The sequence below is a fragment of the Cyprinus carpio genome, chromosome B25 (genome assembly GCF_018340385.1).
Source record: "Cyprinus carpio isolate SPL01 chromosome B25, ASM1834038v1, whole genome shotgun sequence".
In the NCBI taxonomy this organism is placed as follows: Eukaryota; Metazoa; Chordata; class Actinopteri; order Cypriniformes; family Cyprinidae; genus Cyprinus; species Cyprinus carpio.
Window position 1 is genome coordinate 24319149 of NC_056621.1, and position 21828 is coordinate 24340976.

The window sequence follows — 21828 nt, forward strand, 5'->3', positions numbered from 1 at the left end:
ATATATATATATACATACATATACACCACACACACACGTATATAAAGAACTAAAATGATATGACATTTTCCTGTAACATTGCTGTCTTTGTTAAAAACAACTTTTCTTTTCTTTTCTTTTTTCTTTTCCTTTTTTTTTCTTTTCTTTTCTTTCTTTTCTTTTTCTTTTTCTTTTCTTAAATAAAGCTGTGACCAGTTTCACAACCCTAACTGAGGTTGAGTTAAATAAAAAAGTTAGAAGAAAAAAAAATTACAAAAATAACTAAAACACTGATGGATACTTAAAAATGTAAACAAGAAATATTACCATTTAAACCTAGCACATGAACATTTAATTTTACAACTAATATCTCTACTGTACATGGTACATATGCCTGCCTATGTGGATTAACTATTTTCTCACTTGTGAGTGTGTGTATGGGTGAGCGTGATTTCACCAAGTACAACATGTTCCTAGATCAAGATCCTTGTTGATCCTGGAACAACATTCCAATCAACCAATCAGAATTGAGATATACTTTTCAAGAAATATATGTTTTAGGCTTTTAAGCAGGGTTAGATGCTTCTACACCCTTGTTAATCACTTATAATTTCCCACTGATTTTAGGAATAAATTAAGGGTAGGGTTAGGTTTAGGGGTAGGGATTGGGTTAAGTCTATATTTTTGGACAATAATGTTGGTCCAGGATCATCATAAGATGTTGATCCAGGAACATGTTGTACTTGGCAAAATCACAGCGACCGTGTGTGTGGGTGTGTGTCTGTCTGTGTGTACACGTTTTCCTCTAAATGTGGAGGACAATGTCCCCACAAGGATAGTAAAATCTAACTTTTTGACCTTGTGGGGACTGACCAATTGTGAAATTAATTATAAAAAAATACTAAATGATGTTTTATAATTTTATCTGAAAAAGGTTTCTTGAGAGGGATAGGTTTGTGTTTTAATGGATAGAAAATATTGTTAGACAAAAACATTTGAAATCTATGGCAAGTCACTACAAAGATAACTATACAAACGTGTGTCTGGCTGTCAGAGAGAGAGAGAGAGAGAGAGAGAGAGAGAGAGAGATAAAGAGAAAGAATGTGCATTAAATACAGAGTAAATGTGGTGATTAGTTACACAATAATGTGTTCGAGTAATTTTCTGCGTTAATGTGAAGTATAAAGAGAAAGCAGGGAGAAGTGGGCGATTTAGGCCATACAATGTTACAATTTACAAGATTACAAGATCATTGTTAATGGTAGAAGAGAAAAAGAAAGAAGAAGAGGGACTGAAAGTTTTGCTGACCAGCAGATAAGGTTCATTCCACTTCCAGCTATAGAGCGGTGACAGTAGCATATACGGCGAGTCAGTTACTAGTACTGTACAAAAAATTATGGACACTAAAGTAAAACATACAGAGACACTATTGTCTTTGGGACAGTTTCACATCTCTGAAGATTGTGGGTTCATTCTTCTACCTCTGGTAGGTCTTTTTTTTTCTTGGCAAATTGTAACATTATAGTAAGAATGTAATACATTTGTGTTTTATGCAATGTACAATATGTACAATATAGGGGAATGAACTGGCACGAAAAATTTAAGGCAAAATTATGACACACCCCCTCCCAAAAAAGCAATTAATTGCTCACAGGAACAAAATTACAGTTTGTGTTTTATTAGTTTGTTATGGTAAAACATTGAGAGTGTCACTGTTTTTTTGAGAATTTTTTTTTTTTTTTTTTTTTTTTTAAACTATCATTTGCATTCATGTATATATTCAGACACACACATACACACACACACACATACACAAACACACACACATCACACACACACACACACACACACACACACACACACATATATATATTATATATATATATATATATATTCAGATACAGATAAGACATATTTTTGTATATGAAAGCATAAGACTTTTAAAGTTGGCTTTCTGAGTGACCCTTTATCTTTTTGTTTAATGGTAATTTAGGTTAATAAAACTTTTCTCTCCCAAAAACACAATTTTATGGTTTGATATATATTTTTTTGACATATTTTGATATGCATATTCAGAATCTGATAGACAGTGGTCTTAGAAATATTTGTAAGATGACTTTGATGTAAAATTCGTTACAAGTGCAGTTAATATTTTTATTTTTTAAAATTAATAACTTGTTAACTTTGAATTACATTTAGTATGGGATTATGTGCCTCTTTTAATGATTGGTTTTTAAAATTTAGAACAATAACGAAGATACACCTAGAGAATATGTAATGCCTGCCGTATTCAATTCTATGGGCTGAGAAAAAAGCATTACTGTATGGTACTTTTTTGTGGATTTATTTATTTATGATGTAAATTAAATATAAAGTATGCATACATTTTTTTTTAAATCAAAATATTTGCATAACAGTCCAATACAATGAAAATTATACTATATTAGATAAGAATATATATAGTTATGATATAACAATATATGTTCTTTTTTCATTCAGCATTTTTCATTACGTTATTATGGACTGTATTATAGACACATACTATATATACACGTCTACATTGTGTTTCAGACAGACCTACCACTGTACTACAAGCCCTGGATGGACATTGCCAGAAATGTGCCAGAACTCAATTCTCTTCCCCATTCTTTGCGCCTCAGAATTAACAGTGTATGATCTTTCATACTAAGAACATAATAGTGAAAGAGTCTTACCTGCACAGATAAATTTGTTTCTGATAATTGCTTCTGTAATTGTTTCTGAATAATTTTTTTATGTTCATTGATGGAAACAATTAAAGCTATGTGAACTCTATCAAGTTAAACTGTGTAAAAAGTAAGTTATACGTGTACTTACTAATTTCAACTTCATTTCACAAAGTATTATTTATACAAATTATCTTTGTCATTTTATACAAAAATAAGAACTATTTTTATATTATATATAAATCAATTAAAAACTGTTGTTTATAATTTTGATTAATTTCAGTTTTTTAAATCATTTAGTTGTTATTTCTATCACTAATTGTTTCTGAACAGGTGCAACATCCAGATGCTGTAATACATGATGGTGCATTTGGCTGCCTCTTCTCTCCACTGTTTTGTTTGGGTTTGTAGTTTTAAGTAAATCTTGTTTTCATTGCTGGTTTATTGGTTGCGGATGTGGGGTGCCCATTTTCTATATTTTGGACTGTCCGTTTTACTTCTGTTCCCTTTCAGGTTGGTCTCTCGACATGTGTAATCACTAGGGGAATCCCTTTCTCCAAACTTTCCTGAAGCCTCATTGAATCTCACTATTGCACCGCAATAGCCAATGGCAGCCAACCAGGAAATGGATGGACAGGTCATATCTCAAGGCAGGCTGCCAGTCACAGAATGCCCCGCAAAGACCAGCTCCCTTTTTTTCCCGCCAAGTCCGTCCCATCATTGATGGAAGTCCGTATCTCTGCTTCTAAGCCAGTAGGACCACAGCCCACATTGCTGAGAAGGCATACATTGCTGCTGGACATACAGCATCTGCCCTTCATACAATGGTGATTCTTGCAAGTTTCCCAGATGAGGCTCCTAAAGTCCTTGGTTTGAAGAGGACCCGGACCTGGAGTCTTTTCTGTAAGCTGTGCATGCTGAGGCTCCATTCTGCACAAGATTGAGGTCTTTTGTCAGCACAGTGACAAGCCTCAAACTCAAGCCACCCTCTGCCCCCGAGCACCCAGTTTCGCAAATGCGATCCCAAGTCGCCATTATGTCAGGGGTCCATCGAAGACACTCTGTTACAGGGGACACAGCTCGCAGACCATCCCGCTTCATGGCGTGATCATTGTCAGAGGTGCTGGAGCAGAGTGCCCTGCTGCTGCATGCGGAAATTCTCTCTCTCATAACCAGAGAGAGTGTCCAACGAGCAGCGAGAGTGTGGGCTGTACCAGCCTCTACTTCTTAGTGACAAAAAAGATGGGGGAATAGTGGTAGACCTTCATAGTGGTAGTCCTGAAAAAGGCCTACTTTCATATCCAGATAGCCCCTCATCTAAAGCACTTTCTGAGATTTGCTTTTGAGGACGTTGCTTATCAAATCCTGCCATTCGGCCTTGGCTCTGGCACCGTGCACTTTCATGATGTGCATGAACTCAGTGCTTTCTACACTAAGACTATTTGGAATGTGAATGCTAAACCTTGACGACTCATCATCGTTCAGAATCCCAGATGGTGCTAGAGGAGCACAACACAAGCTCCTCGCCCATTTAGCTCGCATAGGTCTTTCGGTGAACATGCAAAATTAAAGTGAATGAAATGACGTGACGTGTGGCCAAGAATGGTTCCCATATTCGAGAATTTGTGCTCTGCGTTTTACCCATCCAAGTGGCACACACACAGCAGTGAACACACACACAAACTATTAATAGGTTTGCTTCAAGTTAATACTGTTACCCACCTTGCCGATTCTCCACTCGCTGTGTAATCCTTTCTTCCTTTTTTCAATTCTAAAAATGATAATGTTTGTAAACAAATTTGTCAGAAATGCTTTCACTATTTGTCCCCTTCGGGATTTACTGGTAATTTCTCTTACACAACATTTTCCACAGCATTATTCTGAGGCTCTAAAAAAGGGTGGTATCTAGCATGAAATCTTCTACTTTGTGTGCTTAGTCCCTATTTCCACAAGCTTATTTAAATCTTGCTTTGATGTGTTTTGTGCCCTGTTTATCCTAGGTATCATTAATGATTCATTGCAGACTACTGCGGCCGGTGTCCCTCGTTTCTGCTAAATCTCTATGCTCTTTACTCTTCAAAAAAATGCTCCGCTGCTACCAAGTTTTCATTCTATCCTATACTATTAACTGAATCGACGTGTAAAATTACTTTTTATTGAATACAACACATCCTGGCTTGCACTAACAAGGCATGAACAACTGTAAACAACTCGTGTCACTCTGAATACCAGTCCATGCTGCAACACAACCATCCCAACACATACTCAAAAACCTGCTAAAATCCTTTGATGTCTGTTATCTATCTGACTGTATTTTTGAGGATTAAAACATGAATGAATGATTATTTCCTCTTCCCTGAATAGTAGTAAATCTGAAGTCATGGCTTATTGGTTTCCCGTCATCAACTTTTTTAAAGCTAGTACACAGACTTTGTCTGTTGATGGCTCTGTTTTGGAGACCAAAAGTAAATAAGGAACCTTGGAGTTATCTTCAATGTCTTACATTTGATAGTTTTTTTTTTACATAGCGACTGTTAAAGCATCCGTTTTTTCAAGTTTCAATTAATTCATTGGTTCTTTTTTCTTAGGCTAGATTACTGTAATGCCCTCCTTTTAAACAGGAGTTTCTAAAAATCCACACTTAAAGTCCTCATGAAATCAAAATGAAACTATTTTCTTTGCTAGCGCAACATTGCTAGTCTTGAGTGTGAACAGGGTAACTCCATTAATCCCACTGAAAAAAAAAATAGAATAAAACAACGTTTGATTTGGTAATCTTTAATCAAAATCTAAACATTTACCCTTCTGCTCTGGAATGGCCATTCTTCTCTCCTAGATACGTCATTTGAGTATCCCGAAGTGCAGAGAGTATCCTTAACCATGCCCTTCCAAACATTAGTTTTCGTGAGTGAGAGGTGTGATAGGTGGGGGGGGGGGCGGGGGGGGGGAGGTGGTTTTGCTAAAATTGCTATAAAACCCTGCCCTCTGTTATTAATATTCTGTTTTTTAGTTGAAATACTTACTGAAGTAAAGTCTTGGTTCACGCATACATTAAACCAAGCTGCAATGTGTACAAATCTCAGCTGCCAAGGATCTGAAACTGGGACCCTTTGGAATTCTCTTCCTTCTCCGCCTTAGGGGGAGCTCAGACCTATGATATCTTTAAAGCTCAAATCCAGACATATAGAACATACATACACACACACACATATTCTGCCTTGTCATAATCCCAACCACGCTTAATTTTAAAAGGTTTTGTTTTTCATGTATTTTTTACTCAGACTGCCTTTAAATCTTAAAGGGGGTTAAATAAATAAAACAAAATGGTTGAAAATGGATGCAGGGGTCTGAAAAAGGTTAATAATACATCCAATTATGATTGTTTTGTGTTCTGTATATCTCAGATGCTCGTCTGTGGAGACCCTCATTTGTTGCAGACACATTGTGAGCTGCGTTTGGCCCATCTGGCTTTGAGACATGAAACGATGACTGTGGTTACGTATGGCAGAGGGCGAGAGAGAACCAATAAAAAGTACAACAATCATTTTACTATGCATTCCAAAACCACTAATAGGGCTGAAGCACAGAACAGACTTTTTATATTTGTTTGTGAACTTCCAGGTGCTTCCGCGGAAATCTGTCAGTGCCATTCTGTGAGGTGTCTCAGAGACTGGGTCTGCCCCCGATTCTCATCTATGCTTGATGCAGTCCTTGCCAACTGGAAGAAAAGAGATCCAGATTGGTAATCTCACGGATCCATACAAGATTAAAAAATTCATTCATGTGTATTGATATGGTAATGTTATCCTGACCTATTGTTACTAATTTTTTTGTACATTTTATTTAATTTGGTGGAAAATTCAAATAATTATTTAATTAGAGTCTTCAGTACCTCTTTCAGTAAGAATTTCTATTTAGGTCTATGTAATGGCAGTTTTTCAGCTGGCGCTGGACTCCCAGAAGTACACAATTTAAAATGGAGGATGTGAATCTCAAAGCATAGTTAGCCAGTTGCAAGTTCCCTTGTGTTTTTGACTGAGTGTTTCCCAAAACCATTGTTCAAAATGAACATTCCCAAACAGCACAGCAAATTTTTTTGTTGAAACTACAACCAGTTTCTGTTTCATAGTTACTTCTTAGTATAACAATGGTCTCACACAGATCATGCTCTTTGCCAAAATAAACAAGTTAATACATATAGTACAATCTATATCTTTAATTTCCATACCTATACAGATTTAATTGTATGTCTTTTAGTTTATAAAAAAAAAAATAGAGTGCTGCAGCTGGGATGTCAAAAACCCTGGAAGACTAAGGCCCCATTCCACACGGAGACGCGTTTTGCTGTAGTACGCATACATTTTGTATCATATAGGCGTTTCAATCCACACGGATCCGGTGTTTTTGGGAGAGTGAAAACGATATTTTTTTTGGAACCGGGTTCCCAAAGTGGATAATCTGAAAACTCCACCATAAACATGCGTTTTCATGTGGACAGTGAATACATATATTTTTTCTGAAGCGATGATGTCATCAGCCCACGTCTCGCCCCTAGTCATACACCGCTTCATCACGTAAGAGCAACAAAAACAGAACCAAACACTGAACGATTGTCTTTTTAATAACTAACATTAACACAGATTAATAAATGTATTGTTCAGTGTTCATTTGTATACCCGCACGCAAGGTTTATGCACATAGTCCAAGTCTTCTTCTTCTTCTGCTTTTTGTAGTCTCTGTATCAGAGAATTACAGTGCCACATACTGGCCTGGCATGTATACTACATCGTTTTTGTGGTTTTGTGTGGACGCAGATATTTCTTGAGACGAGGAAGAAAGATTGGATAGGGAAACCTCTGGCTTTGTGTGGATGTAGCCTAAGCCGCCATTCACACAGACTGCACTTTTCCATTCCATTGTGCTACTTTTCCATAGTTTTTGTAAACATGCACTAGACAGACAACTTTTATTTTGTCTTTTGCATCGTCTTGCACATGACAAGTTTTCTAAAAATACAGTGCTTAAAGGGTTAGTTTACCCAAAAAATGAAAATTTAGACTGTGTTTTTTACTCACCCTCAAGCATCCTAGGTGTTATGTGACTTTCTTTCTTTTCAGACGAATCCAATCAGGTATATTAAAAATTGTCCTGTGGCCCCTCCAAGCCTTTCAATGGGTAAGCGGGTGTTGGTTTGTCGAGAGTTCAGAAGACGTGAAATAAAGTGCGTGCATCCATATAAAATCGTCCCTCACACACAGTTTCTGGTGGCTGAATAAAGGCCTACTGTAGTGAATCCATGCATTTTTGTAAGATAAATATCCACATTTCAAACGTAATAAACACTTTTTTCTCACTTCTGCTGACTGTCATACGCTGAAGCCGTTCCGTCAGATGACATAAGACGTCAGCGTTGCATGATGAGGGACGAACGTGAAGACAAAACACAAATGCCGTTAGAATTACAATTAGGAGCACAAAATGAGATTTGTAAAGAAAAATGTTGGAGGATTTCACCTATAAGCCAGAGAGGAGACAGGTTTTTCCTTGCTAAAGTAAGGAAACTTTGATTCCTTTGCTCCTGCATTTCTCAGAGGCACACGCACGACACATACGTTTTACGTCATCCGCCTGAACGTGAGAAGTGAGAAAAAAGTATTTATTACATTTTAAAATATGTATATTTATCTCTTGCAAAATGCATGGAATTGCTACAGGAGGCCTTTATTCACCCTCGGAGCAGTGTGAGGGACGTTTTATTATGGATGCACGCACTTTATTTTCAAGTCTTCTGAACTGTTGATAACTAACACCCGCTTACCTCCATTGAAAGGCTTTAAGGAGCCAGAAAATTTTTAATATAACTCAGATTGGATTCGTCTGATACAAGAAAGTCACTTACACCTAGGATGCTTTGAGGGTAAAACACAAGCTAATTTTAATTTTTTGGGTGAACTAACCCTTTAAGCTTTGGGGAAATACTACTGTGTCATAACTGTGTCTTTAATGGACCGCTCTGTTGCTTAATTAAGTGCATCTTGTCACTGTTTAAACCGCCCTGTCAATCGTCTTGTCACTGTTAACATTATCCACATTTTGTTTAATTTCCTACTTTATTGGAGAAAAATGAAGAGACGATTTTTGATCTGCCAGTCATGTATCTTTCATGCTGAGAACTCACCTAATGTGTTTTGCATGATGCATTTAAAAATGTATGACAAAATGTATCTTAATAAAAGCTCACAATATTGATGCAAATAAAATATGAGGCAAATAAGATTACATAAATATTTTTTCATGGGGTTATATATTATTTATTAATCACTCAAACCCCTTTTTGTACTTGTCTATTGGTCTCGCATATCTGCTATGTTTGTCGATTTTTAAGACTTTTCGTTTTTGTATCTTTCTAATCAAATACTCAGCTAACGAGCATGGGTTTGGGCAATATTAGCTGTCAGAGTGTGCATGGATCCGCATTTCTAATTTCCATCAGAAATAGCTATACCATCCAGGTACCTTTGGCATACTCATTTCAAAACAAATTACCTTGTGCCAAATTGTACTCAGGAGCAGATTTTGTGATTTGGGGGCCCAGGCAAAATACAGGAATGGGGCCCTTCCTGAACCTTGAGGTTCCTTTCACTGTTGTGATGTTCGCTGCTGCACCACTGTGTCCCATAGTTGTGTCCAATCTTCTAGATTTTTCATGTACATGTTATAAATAATGGATTTCTTTCATGCTATAGACTCCTTGTTCACATTTAAACAGGTTATAAAGTCGTAATTTTTGTTATTTGGACTAAATCTAAAATATCTTAAACCTGTGTTCTGAAGATGAACGGAGGTCTTACGGGGTTTGGAACGACATGAGGTTGAGTCATTAATGACATAATTTTTCATTTTTGGCTGAACTAACACTTTAAAGGATTATTTCAGCCAATCATGAAGTGTCTGTAAGAAAGTAACTGCGCATGCGTCCTCTACTTTGTGTCCTTCACAGAAACGAGTGAGCACCATTTAAACCATGTAATGCCTTGTTTCTTTAAAAGGGTCATATGATGTTGTTTAAAAAGAACATTATTTTGTGTATTTGGTGTAATGAAATATTTTGTTTATGCGGTTTTAAGGTTCAAAAAAACATTAGTTTTCCACATACTGTACATTATTGTTACTCCTCTATGCCCTGCTTTTCTGAAACGCGTCGTGTGATTGGCCAACCTCATTGGTCTGAAAAAGTGAGGTGTGCTCTGATTGGCCAGCTACCCAGTGGGTTGTGATTGGCCGAATGCCTAAACTGTGTGACGGAAATGTTATCCCCCCTTGGCATACTGTGATGCATCTCCCGGTCAGAACACCGGCGCCTCAAGACGTTAAACCCATTACAAAAGAGGCATTTGTTTGCATCCAGTGGGGACATAATTACGGATTATAATGACTTATATGTCTGTCTTTTTATGTGTTGTGCGTTGCATTGCATCTCGACGTGTAAACATAAAACCATGTCTGCATTTGTGATCAGCAGAAACATTCATTCACGGATTTGTGCTGCACAGCCTCTTCACACACAGACAAAACTTACTAGAGAAAAGTTGTGAAGTGTGACTTAAGGGCCTTTCGCACTGCTTTAGTTCCAGAAGTAAATGTACAGTACTAAAATACTGGGACAATTTTGCGCTATTTTCCTGTGTACTAGGAAGTGACGTAAGCCGGTCAACAACAGTGTGTACTAGGAAGTGACGTAAGCCGGTCGACAGCGACGTCATTTGTGCATGGCGTTCAACAACGAAAACAAAGAAGAACAACGTTAACAACAGAAGGATGGAGGATGCTGTGATCGGAGCTGTGTTTTTGTTGAGGAGGAGCCGTAACCTTTTGCAGAGGCAGCCTCATGCACGGATTAGCCTCTGGGAAGCACGAAGGAAGAGGTAGGAGGAAATGAGGGAGGAGGCCAGTAAGCTTGCGTTGCTGGCTGATGATGCACTGCTTGGATGTCTGCTGGATCAAAACAGACAGAGCTTCTGAATTGGAGGGAAGAAAAAGGGGCCTGATTCGGTTAGATTGGTGACGGGAGTCACCACCTTCTCTCCTATATATAAAATTAATTATATATATAGGAGAGAAGGGTTGGAAGGAAGATGAGGAGAGGAGCCGTAACCTTTTGCAGAGGCAGCCTCACGTACGGATTAGCCTCTGGTAAGCACAAAGGATGAGGTAGAAGGAAATGAGGGAGGAGGCCAGTAAGCTTGCGTTGCTGGCTGATGATGCACTGCTTGGATGTCTGCTGGCCATTGATGGGGAAAAGGAGTAGAGGAAGGGTAAGGGTAAGAGTAATGTGGCTGAGCTTGAGTGGCTAGTGGAGGCAGCCTCACGCTAACGTCTGCTGCCAGAGATAGAAGGAAGGGAGTGGGAAGAAAAGTAGTTTAGGGAGCCATCCCAGTGGGTGGTGACATTGCATGGGGCACTGTAGCCGAAAATGCCACAATGATTGGTTAAGAAGAGGAGTGAGGCAACGCAGTGTGAGGAGCAGCCGACTCTGGGGCACGGCCCAAACTTGCTGATGGTCTGCTGCGTCTTGAAGCTCGAGGGGAGGCGAAACTTGATCTGGAAGACAATGTAATTTTAAATGAAGCAGGGAGCTATGAGGAAGAGGAGCATGGGCTGCAATTGTCAGCAGAGGCAGCCTGACGTTTAAATCAGCCTCTGGGCTAGTGTCTGCTATGGAAGCTGGAGGCTACTGAAAAAAAAAAAAAGTGGTCATTAGAAACGGGAGGAAAAGCCTGAGATGTGTGGGCCTGAGTTGCAAGCGGAGACAGCCTCACGCTTCCTTCAGCTGCTGTAGGCCACAGGGAGGGAGCAGGGTTTTTTGACATCCTGAAGAGCCTGTGCAGCCTACACGGCTAGCAGTGGCAGCCTCATGCTAGCGTCTGCTATGGGGGCTGGAAGCCGCTGAAAAGGAAAAGAAGTAACAGGAGGAAAAGACTGAGATGTGAGGGCATGTGTTGCAAGCATAAACAGCTTTGCGCATGTTTCAGCTGCTGTAGCTGTAGTCCACGGGACTTGTGATATTTGGGGAAAAATGCTGAAGAGCCTGTGCAGCCTGCACAGCTAGCAGAAGCAGCCTAACGCTAGCGTGTGTTACAGGAGCTGGAGACCACTGAAAAGAAAGAGAGATTAGAAGCAGGAAGACCTTGACAACATTAAAAGGCATGCTTTTCCTCTTAACCACACAAATTTTGTAAGTATTGAAAACAGCTAGCCAGCCAAGCTGGTAGAGACTTTGGAGAAAGGGACCTAACAGTATGCACAACGCATGCAAATTAGGATGCTAGTTATACTTGTTCAATAATATTTATTTAAATAGTTTCTTTATGATACCTTAGTTGTTAGTTTGCACTAGGGGTTGCGACAGAGTAATCGAATAGTCAACTTCAATGCTCTACCATGATGCTTCAAGCTTGACATTGACTAGTCGCTGCTACTATAGAGGGCGCAATAGGATAATAAATCTTTGAAGGACTTCCACATTCATGCCCGTATTCAAAACAGTTAAAATTACAAATAAATAAACACCCCCAAACCACCAAAAGTCCAGAATTTCAGTATTACTGGATGCTTGAAATTTAACATTCTAAACAGCTTAAGTTAAAGTTAAGTTAAAATCCCTGTTCTACTCTAATGCAGTGCTGCACTGTAATGCACATGCATAGGCAACAGACAGTAGCCCGTATGTCACGCACAGATTGGGCGCACAGAATCAGTGCAGAAATGTACGGTCAACAATGTTCTGTGATTTCTCAAAATAGCTTAGAATCTGAAAAGTGAAAGCATATATTCTTAATAACTAAATCCCACAGCGTCACTACTACAAGAGAGGTGCTGCCATTTAGAATATATTCACACATGCAGTCGCTCTCACAAATGCATTCATATAAAATGTAATCTTTACTGTGCAACTTTATCTATATCTGATTTAGAACGAGCAGAAATCTGAGAGAAATATAACAACCCAAAAGGCAAAAGAACTAAAAAAAAAAAGAGCTGTTATAGGAGCAATAGCCATGTGGTCAGCAACTGTATCATATGCCATAGCTGTGCACAAGGAGTTTGTCACAGCTCAGACTTATTTGTTCATTAATGACGTCATCACCAACTAGTCAACTTCGACTCGACTTTAATTTTTAATCACTTTAATCACATAAAAAATCAAGTCGTTCAACCCCTATTTTGCACCTATAATTGTTAATTATTTATGAACACTTTTGAACGTATTTTTTCTCGAAAATCAACCTTTTTCATTTTATCGGAGTACAAAGTGTGATTTAAAATACAGGTAAAATGCTAGTGAAAATTAATACAGAAAATGTGAGTAATTTCATTGTGTGTTCTACGCAGTTTTGTGTTATGGTTACAAAAATGACACCAACATCCATAATGTTATCATGTCGTTTAAAAACTTTTAACAACAAACAACCTACCTTTAGATTCTTTACCTAAAAACCTAATTTGCAATACGGCCTGCACTGCAAGCGGAGGCAGCCTCGCGCTAGCGGCTGCTAAAAGAGCTGGCTGCAAGACCCGTGGTGACCCTGCAGTAGGAAGAGCCATGGTGAAAAGTGGAGCCGAAGCGGGAAGCGAGTGAGGTTTTGATGAGGTGAGAACTGGGGCACGGAGCAGACTCATTTGAGGCTAGCCACTGCGACCCAGAGCTTGGGGAGAGCTGGGTCTTGTGCGGTATGATGGTGATGACGCGTGAGTTGAGTACAGGGCTTTGCTCGATCTATTGGCCGACTTGGCTAATTTTGCGGGTGAAGAATAGATTGTACAGATGCGCTTTATTTACCCTACACGAGAATGGTTCATCTGAATAAATCAGTGTTTGCTTCAGGCTTAAACACTATCCACTTTCCAATCGGATGATATATTGGCATGGCCGAATGATATGAGGATGTCGGGGAAGAAGTTGGAAGTCTCGCCGGTGCAGGTGAAGTAAGCCTCTGCGTTGTTGAGATCATGTGGCCGGTTGAGCAGAGCAGTGGCTGCGATGAAGCCTGGTGCTCGGCAGCAGTGACTGGTGTGAAAAAGGAGTGAGCCTAGGGCCGGCAGGTTGCGACGGAGCATACGAAAAAATTCCCAGTACGGGTCTCGTCGTTGTACGGAAAAAGTTAAGTCTGTGATATTATGGCCAAAGGAGCAAAACCGAATGCTGGAAAACTGTCGTGGAAGAGAGGTAAGTTGGCTGTATATATATATATATATATATATATATATATATATATATATATATATATATAAGCTTATATATACCCATATTGTGCTTGTTAAGGTGATTAGCTGACAAGCTCCAGCTGGGCCAGACTGATTGATTATCTGATCGTGCTCCTCCTGAACCTTGTTAATAAAACACCATAAAATATTAAATGTCAATCACCAACTGAATTTTATTTTTCAGTTTGGCAGGGACAATGTCACTGTGAAAATTAAACGATTTAATTTTATTTAAAATTTTTAATACATATTTTGCGTACAGCTTTCTATAATGAAATGATTCATCTGGATTTAATTGTTATTTTCATCTATCTATCTATCTATCTATCTATCTATCTATCTATCTATCTATCTATCTATCTATCTATCTATCTATCTATCTATCAAACTAACCAGGATTTGTATACTTCTTTTCATGCACAACTGGACCTGAACTGTCTCTAGACCTTTCTCCATGGAGTAAGTATTATGATAAATTAACAGAAATGTGTATTAAATGTTAGTAATTTTTAAAACCAGCAGAGGGAGCCATCTCATGTTCAGAGGTGAATATGTAAATATGCTTTGTGTGAATTCAGATCCTCTTTGCAGCATCTGACCTTATAATTACCTTTATGTCAAGAATTAAAAAAAAAAAAAACAATATGTAAAAAAAAAAAAAAAAAAAAAAAAAAACATGTTGGTCTAAGTTGTAGCTAGTGCTTCTGAAGCATTGGTCTGTCATTCATGGTGACTGTTCTTGCTTCTTGAAAGAAACCTGGAGTTGTTGCTGACATTGCCTGTTGGGGAAAGTGTAAGAGGATTTTTTCTGGTGACACTGCTGGTGGAGCTGGCAGCTGTTCCTGGCCTGAAGGTCTGACACTTTTACAAATGCCACAGTTCACAGACAGAGCACTGAGCTACAGAAGCCATAATATAAAAAAATAAAAAAAAAAACAATATGCTAGTAATTTACTTTAAAACAATTTTCACTCAGAAATTGCTAGTAGATTTTGCTAAAAACTATTATACTAAAAATTAATTACACAAAATACAAAGAAATGGCAAGTAACACATTGAATAAAAATCTGAAGTAGAAAGACTGAATTAGTACTGTCTTGTAAAACAGTCCCAGTAATCTCAGTATTATTATTATTATTATTATTATTATTATATATTTTTATAAAAAAAAAATTTTACAGTGTGGAATTACCATCTGATTACATTTCTGTACCATGGTAATACTAGCAGTTTCTTTTTTCACAGGCTATCCTTGATGTCATCAATGGCATCCATTATAATGATGTTGCTATGGTCACCAAAGCTCTAGATGTTGTCAGTCAGGCCATAGACAGCATGAAACAGGCCCTTAAACTAATGCATGGTAATACTTTCAGGATAAAAAAAAAAAAAAAACATTTATTCAAGTGGTTTTAATACTTCATGTGACATATACATATTTACTGTTTCAGACTATGTAGATCCCTCCATATTCTATGGCATTATGAGGATCTATCTTTCCGGGTAAGCCATACTGTAGGTTTTTTGGATCCTTTTGAATTTATAAAAATTTATTCTCCTTCTGCATGTGGGTTTTAGATGGAAAGATAACCCATTAATGCCAGAAGGTCTTGTGTACGAGGAGTTCAGGAGAAGCCAATGGAGTTTTCAGGAAGCAGTGCTGCTCAGAGTAGTATCTTACACTGCTTTGATGAGCTGTTGGGAGTCCAACATGAAGGCAGCACCGGTAAGAGAACTATCAGTAATTGTTCTTGTGATTAGATTATTCCTGGTTTAACCCTCTATGGGATATCATTTATAAATGCATTTAAAATACAGTTTTAAATATTCAACCAACAAAAAATTATTTTAGTGATGTCAAATGACATCCTCTTCAACCAGTAAAATTAAAATTTATTAGCCATGTGGTTCACATTTTTTGGTAAACTAAGTAGTAAAGGAGACATGAGCACATGTTAGGTCACATGCTCTCAAGGCACCACAGTGAGCTCATTTTAGACTTAAAAATGTTATAAAAAATATAATTGTACATCCAAATGTGTTTTCTAAAGGTTTTTTTTTTTTGTCATTTTTAATGTACGTTTATAAAAACAACAACTCAGAGGCCAACAACTCCAAGTGTCATGCATAACTGACAAAGTCCTATTATGGAATGCATATTTTGTGTAGCTGGCACCATTGACCAGCATTGGGGGGCAGATGTGATCCATACAACAACCAGAGGTCATGCCAATGTCTATTGGCATTACTATACTGATAGACAGTAATGCTTCAATGATGACTGGACAAGTCAACATCTACTTACAGTATGTGTAGGTTGTCTGGGGTATACTGAAAAAGAAGAGTGTTGTTTTACTTTCACTTGTGCTGCGATAATTGGAATTGCAATTCCAAGATGAAACCCAATGTTAAAGTTGTTTTAATGCTTTTGAAAGACTAAGACATGGTTTTCAGGCAGTGAAATTGCATCCGAATTTGTGTCAAGTTTTAGACATTTTCACACGTGATTTACAAATCAAATATAGCAGCACAAAAAAAAAAAAAAAAAAAAGACCGTTCATAAAGATTTTCAATGTTTTTTGAATCAGTAAGACCTTTTTACTTCTTTTCGGGAAGTGAAAAAAGCATTTGATTATGTGTGAAGTTTCAGACAATTTGTCAAAAATAATTTAACCTAATGGGACAATGTCAGTTATAAATGACGGTTAAATAAAAAAAAGGTCAAATGTCAGATGAAGAAAACAAATTTTGGAAAATGATTTTACTCCTAAATATATGTAAAATATAAAGTCAATTTTTTATGCTGTAAATTCATAATTACTCCTATAGAGGGTTAAATTTTGGCAGTGCAGTTTCACTAATGATTATGCTGGATAACATTAGGTTTTGCACAAACTTGTGGAGTCCGTGCCAGTGATGCTGTTATATAAATAACCAGGGGGGTTGTTTTACCTGTGGCCTGCAAAGGGGTGCTTGGGGATCCTCAGAAAAGGATTTTACTAAATCTGTTTATAGGGCAAATTTGATTATTTATCAAAGTTACTGCAAAGACTACAAATTATTTTATTGATAAAATATCTTTTATACAAAATAATATATATTTATTATGTTTAATGCAATAATTGTTTTTAACATTCTACTTTGCCATATTTAATGTAAAAACCCACTCAAAAAAATAAAAAAAAATAAAAAAAAATAATTTTATAGAAAATATTATTTTTCAGGCTTACATTATCTTTTATTAGACATTATCTCCCAGTATTTAAAAAAGTAGACAGTATTAAAATATTTAAATAGTAAAGATGTTATTTGTGATATCATAATATTTTAATTTATATATATATATATATATATATATATATATATATATATATATATATATATATATATATATATATATATATATATATACAGGTCCTTCTCAAAAAATTAGCATATTGTGATAAAAGTTCATTATTTTTTCCATAATGTAATGATAAAAATTAAACTTTCATATATTTTAGATTCATTGCACACCAACTGAAATATTTCAGGTCTTTTATTGTTTTAATACTGATGATTTTGCCATACAGCTCATGAAAAACCCCAAAATTCCTATCTCAAAAAATTAGCATATTTCATCCGACCAATAAAAGAAAAGTGTTTTTAATACAAAAAAAGTCAACCTTCAAATAATTATGTTCAGTTATGCACTCAATACTTGGTCGGGAATCCTTTTGCAGAAATGACTGCTTCAATGCGGCGTGGGCATGGAGGCAATCAGCCTGTGGCACTGCTGAGGTGTTATGGAGGCCCAGGACGCTTTCGATAGCGGCCTTAAGCTCAATCCAGAGTGTTGGGTCTTGCGTCTCTCAACTTTCTCTTCACAATATCCCACATAGGTCAGGAGAGTTGGCAGGCCAATTGAGCACAGTAATACCATGGTCAGTAAAACCATTTACCAGTGGTTTTGGCACTGTGAGTAGGTGCCAGGTCGTGCTGAAAAAAAAACGAAATCTTCATCTCCATAAAGCTTTTCAGCAGATGGAAGCATGAAGTGCTCCAAAAATCTCCTGATAGCTAGCTGCATTGACCCTGCCCTTGATAAAACACAGTGGACCAACACCAGCAGCTGACATGGCACCCCAGACCATCACTGACTGTGGGTACTTGACACTGGACTTCAGTCATTTTGGCATTTTCTTCTCCCCAGTCTTCCTCCAGACTCTGGCACCTTGATTTCCGAATTTTCCGCAAACTTCTGCCTCATCCGAAAAAAGTACTTTGGACCACTGAGAAACAGTCCAGTGCTGCTTCTCTGTAGCCCAGGTCAGGTGCTTCTGCCGCTGTTTCTGGTTCAAAAGCACACGCCTGTGCACGGTGGCTCTGGATGTTTCTACTCCAGACTCAGTCCACTGCTTCCGCAGGTCCCCCAAGGTCTGGAATCGGTCCTTCTCCACAATCTTCCTCAGGGTCCGGTCACCTCTTTCTCGTTGTGCAGCGTTTTTTTGCCACACTTTTTCCTTCCCACAGACTTCCCACTGAGGTGCCTTGATACAGCACTCTGGGAACGGCCTATTCGTTCAGAAATTTATTTCTGTGTCTTACCCTCTCGCTTGAGGGTGTCAATGATGGCCTTCTGGACAGCAGTCAGGTCGGCAGTCTTACCCATGATTGCGTTTTTGAGTAATGAACCAGGCTGGAGAGTTTTTAAAAGCCTCAGGAATCTTTTGTAGGTGTTTAGAGTTAATTAGTTGATTCAGATGATTAGGTTAAAAGCTCGTTTAGAGAACCTTTTCATGATATGCTAATTTTTTGAGATAGGAATTTTAATATTTGAATCATCAATATTAAAACAATAAAAGACCTGAAATATTTCAGTTGGTGTGCAATGAATCTAAAATATATGAAAGTTTAATTTTATCATTACATTATGGAAAATAATGAACTTTTATCACAATATGCTAATTTTTTGAGAAGGACCTGTATATATATATATTTAAGAAATTAAAACTTTTATCCAGCAAGGATGCATTAAATTGTTAAATAAAAGTAAAGACTTGTTCCAAATAAGTGCTGTTATTTATATTCATCATATAAGAATCCTGTAAAAATATATCTCAGTTTCCACAAAATATTTAAGCATCCCAACTGTTTTTTGATGATAATAATAAGAAATGTTTCTTGAGCAGCAATCAGCATATTAGAATGATTTTTGAAGGATCATGTGACACAGAAGACAGGAGGAATGATGCTGAAAATTCAGCTTTGCAACACAGGAATAAATTACATTTTAACATATTGAAATATTGTTTAATAATATTTCACAATATAATTTTTTTAATTTATTTTTTTTACTGTATTTTCATCTAATAAATGTAAAAAAATAAAAAAATAAGATTACATGTGCTTTAGTACTGTATATACACTCACTGGCCACTTTATTAGGTACACCTTGCTGGTACCAGGTTGAACCACCCCCTGTATATACACTCACTGGCCACTTTATTAGGTACACCTTGCTGGTACCAGGTTGAACCCCCTTTTGCCTTCAGAACTGCCTTAATTATTTGTGGCATAGATTCAACAAGTAGTTGGAAACATTCCTCAGAGATTTTTGGTCCATATTGACAGGATAGCATCACGCAGATGCTGCAGATTTCTCGGCTGCACATCCATAATGCGAATCTCCCATTCCACCACATCCCAAAGCTGCTCTATTGGATTGAGATCTGTGACTGTGGAGGCCATTTGAGTAAAAAGTGAACTCGTTGTCATGTACAAGAAACCAGTCTGAGATGATTTGAGCTTTGTGACAGGGTGCATTATCCTGCTGGAAGTAGCCATCAGAAGATGGGTACACTGTACTCATAAAGGGATGGACATGGTCAGAAACAATACTCAGGTAGGCTGTGGCATTTAAACAATGCTCAATTGGTACTAAGGGGCCCAAAATGTGCCAAGAAAATATCCCCCATACCATTACACAACCACCACCAGCCTGAACCATTGAGACAAGGCAGGATGGATCCATGCTTTCATGTTCTTTACACCAAAAATCTGACCCTACCCTCTGAATGTCGCAGCAGAAATCGAGACTCATCAGACCAGGCAATGTTTTTCCAGTCTTCTATTGTCCAATTTTGGTGAGCCTGTGTTTCTTGTTCTTAGCTGATAGGAGCAGCACTTGGTGTGGTCTTCTGCTGCTCTAGCCCATCTGCTTCAGGGTTCGACGTGCTGTGCGTTCAGAGATGGTATTCTGCATACCTTGGTTGTAACGAGTGGTTATTTGAGTTACATCAACAATACAATCATCCCTAACCAGTCTGCCCATTCTCCTCTGACACCATACACCAAAAACACAATATATTCCACACAGCTGCTGCTCACTGGATATTTTATATTTATTGGACCATTCTCTGTAAACCCTAGAGATGTTTGTGTGTGAAAATCCCAGTAGATCAGCAGTTTCTGAAATACTCAAACCAGCCCGTCTGGCACCAACAACCATTCCACGTTTAAAGTCACTTAAATCCCCTTTCTTCCCCATTCTGATGCTCGGTTTGAACTTCAGCAAGCCATGTTCACCACATCTAGATGCCTAAAAGCATTTAGTTGTTGCCATGTGATTGGCTGATTAGCAGTTTGTGTTAACAAGCAATTGAACAGGTGTACCTAATAAAGTGGCCGGTGAGTGTATATAAATTGTATATGTATATGTGTGTGTGTGTGTGTGTGTGTGTGTGTGTGTGCACATCCTAGTGTGTGTGTGTGTGTGTGAGTGTGTGAGTGTGATATATATAGAGATGCATGCATGCATATCTTATATTGAAAATATTGTTTTGCTCATAAGCATTTCATTGAACAGGGGCCTTCCTGAGAAGAATGAGGGACTACATGCCGCCCTCTCATAAGCATTTCATTGAAAACATCTCTAGTCGCCCGTCTCTACGCAGCTTCGTGCTCCAGCAAGCAGATGAGGGTCTAACACACACACACATTTGAGCAGTGTGTGGCTCGCTTAGTGGACTTTCGGAATATACCACATCAACACTGTCACGCGTTACATCACTATCCCGGCCTCCCATGCCAAACAGCTCAGAGCCAACAAGCAGGATTTGACCGAGGAGCTGGACAAGATCAGAAGAGCACCAACAGCACTGGAGGAAAGAGGTACTGGAGGGTCAGGGATTATGACCTTTCTGAAGACAGTGCGTGACACAAAACCAAAGACACTTCCATCTCACAGGGCTCTGAAGGGAACCAGGTTTTGCCAGATCCATAATTGAGAGAAATACAAAAGGGTGCATCTGAGCTCACAACCGAATGATAATCAGAATGAATCAGAATTAGAATGAGCTTTATTCGCCAAGTGTGCATAAACACACAAGTTATTTGTTGTGGTTTCCAGGAGCGCTGGTTACATGCATGCATACATACATACATATATACATATATAACACAAGAGAAAGATTATAGAACATAGAACATTTAAATAATTAATAATAATAATAATAATAAACAAAAAAGTACCTTACATTAGATCTGACGGTTTATGTAGAGATGTGTGCATCATGAATAAAAAAAAAATATATATATATATATATATATTTACATATTGCGTAACACCACAAAAGCACTGAATTATAATTTATAACAAAAAGCAGGTCATAAATTGGTGTGTTAGTTATTTAAGGTGGAGATGGCCTGGGAGGAAAAAATGTTTTTATGCCTAGATATTCTAGTGCACAGAGATCTGTAGCATCTGCCTGAGGGTATAAGTGCAAACAGGTTGTGGCCTGGGTGAGAGGGGTTTGTGATTATATTACCTGCTTGTTTCTTCATTCTGGAGATGTACAAGTCCTGAAGGTTGGGCAGATGCACACCAATTATCCTCTCA

At 37.8% G+C, this 21828-nt stretch overlaps 1 pseudogene; it reads left to right on the plus strand.

The window, feature by feature from the left end:
• Positions 1 to 1375: 1375 nt before the first annotated feature.
• LOC109072878 lies at positions 1376 to 21360 on the plus strand (annotated as a pseudogene).
• The last annotated feature ends 468 nt before the right edge of the window (positions 21361 to 21828 follow it).